The following is a 4,861-nucleotide window of genomic DNA, read 5'->3' as shown; positions in this document are numbered from 1 at the left end:
CAGATGCTGCTCAAAGCTCGTTCTTTCAGAAGAGATGAGGAAAACAGAATAATAAAATTCTTTCCAAAGGGAAACAATAGTTAACTGCATTGAAGCTGCAGCTAATTTGGGTTTGTGAGCATTCCTGCACTATTTTTCTGGGTATTCTTTCTGACATAGTCTTCTCCCCTCCCCCATGTCATGCATACATGTCTGTGTATCCTTTTCTTTCTGTCTGTCTTTTAGGTTCTGTTTGTACTGCAGCTTCAAATATAGAGCCAAGTCTTGTTTATTTCCTGCTATGCAGTTATCCCAAGATTGTGAGCCTGTTTTGGAAAAAAAAAAAAAAAAAGAATTTGATTTTGATTTGGAAAGCATCCTGTTCTGTAGTATTTCAAATTTAGAATTCCATTTAGTTGCAAAATGAAAACAAAGAGATAAAGCGTAGTCCTGTGCATTTCAAGTTCAGATGAATCTCAGCCACATTCCATAGATTATTTTGATTTAGTTTTAACAAAATACCACATTAAATCACTCTAATGAGCTGTTTCTGTTCCCCTCTCCACACAAGGTCATTAGGGACCAGGCAGCATCTTTCTGCACTGTCTTCACTATTTCATGTCAGAGATGTCAAAAAAGACTTTGATGGTTTTCTATAGCAGAGAATAGGACGCAACTGTTCCTAAAGGAAAAGGGTATGCACCTTCACAGGGAAGCGATTTGTCATGCTTCTCCAGGACTGGTTCCCGACACTCATGGCTGAGAAGTGCAGGTACACGTCTCGTCCTGGGAGGAAAGTTCACCACCCCTTCCCTCCTGCTCACTCACAAATAAGCTCATCTCACACACTTCCTTCCAGCAGCCTCCTTCCGCGTCTGTGTTTCCGAGGGATGAAAGGAAAAACCTGAAATTAGCATACACATTTAAAATACCTGTCATTAAATGAACTGTGCCTCTTTTTTTTAGGGTACCAGCTGTCTTTTTAATTAATGAGAGTTGCAGGTACATGATGCTCACAAAATATTGCACCACACACCCTGTACACCCATGGCAGGCCAGGCGCTCACTTCCATTGTGCGTTGGGATGCAGACAAGGTGAGGGCAGCCAGGTATCAGAAGGTGAGCAGCTTGGAGTTATGCGTGATACACTAATTATAGAGCAACAGCTCCTGTTCCGGTTTCCAATGAGGGGTCTGAACAGCCTCGTCAGTGCTTTCCGAGGTTGTTAGCGTGACTAATTATCTCCTGGTGCAGTTTCTGTGAAGGCTGGTATTCCGAGGAGCGGTAAGCAGGTGGACGCCCATTGAGGGCTGGGTAAACCAAAACAGGCTTCAAGGCAATGCACTGGTGGATACAGAGCCCGGGTTAAAGTTCAGCAAAGCTTCCCAAAACAGGAGATGAAGTCAAAGTCTACGGACCTGAGCCACGAATTAACAAGAGTGAAGCTGGCAATGATCTGCATTACTAAACAACTGTGTATTGCTGGTTGATTGCAACGCTTTGCTGGTTGATAGGCATTTGCAAAGTCATATCAGATAATTCTTAGATATATTTTTTATTTTGTGGCTAGTACCTCTTAACCAAACAGCATTTGTGTACATTAGGGTGCTAGTGAATAGGATATCTGTGAAAAAGAGATCTGTGATCAAATCTTAAAGCACTTGTACCAAAGTGAAAGATGAGATTATGCCAAATGAGATTATGTGGGGAGATTTACTAACATAACAAAAGTCTAGAGGAACTTCATGGAAACGGGTTTGCAGTCGAAGTTGTTTTAAAGTGATTTTCCACCTTTCTCTTGGGTCCCACCAGACAATCTGAAATGAAGAAAATCAAGCCCAACAGCCATTTTTTTTTTAAGAAAAGAAATTAGAATCCCTTCTCTCTGCACAGACTTCACAGCGCTGTGCTTTGTTTGCCATCTGATCCTTGTGACAATGCTGGACCATGAGCAGCAAAAGGTGCCACCACCCTCTGATGAGAAAGATGTGGGGATGTTGGGGGCCGGAGGTGGCTGAGGCAGACCCAAGCCATGGACACAGGAGTAGCAGCCAGGTTAATCACAGGGAGCACATAAAGGAATAAAGAATGAGAAGGAGCTCGTGCAGCTGCAGGGGGTGGCGTGGCACCCTGGAGGCCATGCAGGAGTGCTCTTTAAGAACCTGGAAATCGGTTTTGTCTCTGAGAATTAAGGTACACAATCAACACAGCATGATCAGAGCTAAACAAAACAAAACTCCATCAATGAGATGGACCGCCTTCACATCCAGCATGAATTAAAAGCAGGCTAGTCAAACACATCTCAGGGCGAGGGGAAGGCCCTTTAGCATGATAAGATGCAGGCCTAAAATGGAAACGCCAGAAAGGACAGTTATGTGGGAAAACTGCTGCAAAGCCCACCTAAGTACCAACCCTGGGAGCAGGTTCTCTGCTCCCGAGCCCAGCGCCTGCCCTGCCTGACAGGTGTATCTTACCGTGTGGCTGGACGTTGGAATCATCAAACTCCATGCTCCTGTTCTGACTGCCTGTTCCCCAAGCATCCTTCTGATTGTTTGACTTCCCAAGTAGCTTGCCTACAGGGAGAGAATGTGTTGGTCAGGATGAAGCCAACATCTGGTCCACTTGACACTTATATTACTCACTGTAAATTAATGAACTGGCACTCTGGTTTCCCGTGTCAGTCTCCTCTGAGATGTGCAAACACGAGTCAGTGTTCTTGAGCCAGACCAACCCTGAGACCCTGAAAAATCCAAGCCTGCGGATGGAGGGCCTGCACCAAGCCAGGCTGGAAGACCACTCCGAAGTTTCTGCAGACCCCAGTTAAAGGAAATGCCATTCTCAAAGACGAGCACATAAATAATCATCCCTTCAATCAAAAATTGACCTGAAAATTTTAAGGCCGTGTATGTAATCCAGAGATGCCAAGCCAGCAGGGGACGAAGCCGGAGACCTGGCGGTAATAAATGGCTGATACCACAGATAAAAGCATGGGGCAGGCCTGGGTGACCACTGAGACCTCAGAGGCCTTCACCCACCCCCTGTCAAGGTGGGACAGGGACAGGAGCATCTCACTCATGAGAAATGATCTTGTAAGTGTAGGGGAATTAGAATCAATGGAAAGGGAACCTCTTAACAGAATTTTTTAAATAGCTGCAGGGCTTTTTCCCAATCGATCGTGATGACAATGTGACAATAACACACCAGGTGTCACAAAAGAACCGCACTGACATTAGACTGTTTCACACAAATGAAGTCATTGCTGAAATAAGAAGAAAGAGTGTCAGAAATGAGAACGCAGAACTGCACTATCCTCTGTCCGGGTCCCTTGCAGGTCACTTGATGTGTTACCATCTGCAGTCCCAAGTGTGGGCATATACAGATACACGTGTGTGGACAGCCCCAAGTGTGGGCACATGTGGATACACTGTATGGACAGCCCCAAGTGTGGGCACATGTGGATACACTGTATGGACAGCCCCAAGTGTGGGCACATGTGGATACACTGTATGGACAGCCCCAAGTGTGGGCACATGTGGATACACTGTATGGACAGCCTCAAGTGTGGGCACATGTGGATACAAGTGTGTGTATAGCCCCAAGTGTGGGCATATGACGATATACGTGTGTGTACAGCCCCAAGTGTGGGCACATGTGGATACAAGTGTGTGTACAGCCCCAAGTGTGGGCACATGTGGATACAAGTGTGTGTACAGCCCCAAGTGTGAGCACATGTGGATACACTGTATGGACAGCCCCAAGTGTGGGCACATGTGGATACACTGTATGGACAGCCCCAAGCGTGGGCACATGTGGATACATGTGTAAGTACAGCCCCAAGTGTGAGCACATGTGGATACACTGTATGGACAGCCCCAAGTGTGGGCACATGTGGATACACTGTATGGACAGCCCCAAGTGTGGGCACATGCGGATACACATGTACCTACCATCCCAAGTCCTCTGGACAGTGCAAGGTAGAGGACAGCAGAGCCAACTGCTCTGGGTCATCAAGAGCTTTCCGAGTTAGCACGGATTTGCAGCAGAGCTGCTCTGCTCTGGCAGTGCCAGGTAAGCTCCCCGGGGACGCCGTTGGTGTGCACCGACACGTCAATGGTGGCCCAGAGCCCTGGACCCAGGCTGGTGAGAGCAGCGCCTTTCCTTGGCACATCTTCCTGAATTACAGCATAAACCCCACAGGCACGGGAACAGAGGAAATAAGGCGGCCTTCCGTTCTCATGGCTCTATTTCCCATTTTCACATCCATTACCTTCCGTGGATTGAGTCATTCCAATTCTGACAAATCTCAGAAAAATTGCAAATGTGCTTGTCTCCGACTGCCGAGCGGATTGTTCACTATGCTGTGAGTTCGTGGTGCTGTTCAGTTTACCTAGATCGGGTGCCATGGTCCGAATCGCATACATTTTCGACATTAGGAGTCCCTGGTGAGTGATGATTGCCCTCCTACTTCGGAGGAGTGTGGTCTGTTTGGGTGCTGGCCGCATCCTTGTATTGTTCAGACAGTTGTCTGTTTGGAAGAGCTGAAGTAAATCACATTCAAGATAATAGCACGGTGGGGACAGTGCCTAGGGGAGGGAAAAAAAAAAAGAATAAGACCTGAGTTATTCCATGCACTATTTTCAGGAAAAAGGATACTTGAAAATTTCAAAGACATTTCATAATTCTAAACAGCTCGTTCAATTACCCTGCTCGCTGTAGAAGAGGAAGAGCGTCCAAATCTGTGCCTGTATTGCTAAGAGGTGGGGAGGCATTAGGAAGAACTGCTGCACAGATTTTTGGCGAGTACCAGGCCCCTTTTTTTCCTGAAGACATTCCTTCTATTGCCTGCTGCTTGCTGCTTCATCACACTTGACAAATTCACAGT

General features: G+C 46.6%; 1 long non-coding RNA gene across 1 annotated transcript; it reads right to left on the bottom strand.

Annotated features, from left to right (window-relative positions):
- Positions 1-1,518: 1,518 nt before the first annotated feature.
- Positions 1,519-4,562, bottom strand: LOC141409010 (uncharacterized). Its single transcript, XR_012427050.1, has 2 exons — positions 3,927-4,562; positions 1,519-2,552 (listed from the first exon to the last, which is right to left on the bottom strand). It is a non-coding gene; the product is annotated as an uncharacterized lncRNA (long non-coding RNA).
- Between the last annotated feature and the right edge of the window lie 299 nt (positions 4,563-4,861).

Source organism: Macaca fascicularis, chromosome 18, assembly GCF_037993035.2.
Source record: "Macaca fascicularis isolate 582-1 chromosome 18, T2T-MFA8v1.1".
NCBI lineage: Eukaryota > Metazoa > Chordata > Mammalia > Primates > Cercopithecidae > Macaca > Macaca fascicularis.
Note: the sequence above shows the minus strand (reverse complement) of the source record. Positions and strands in the feature narration are given on the sequence as shown.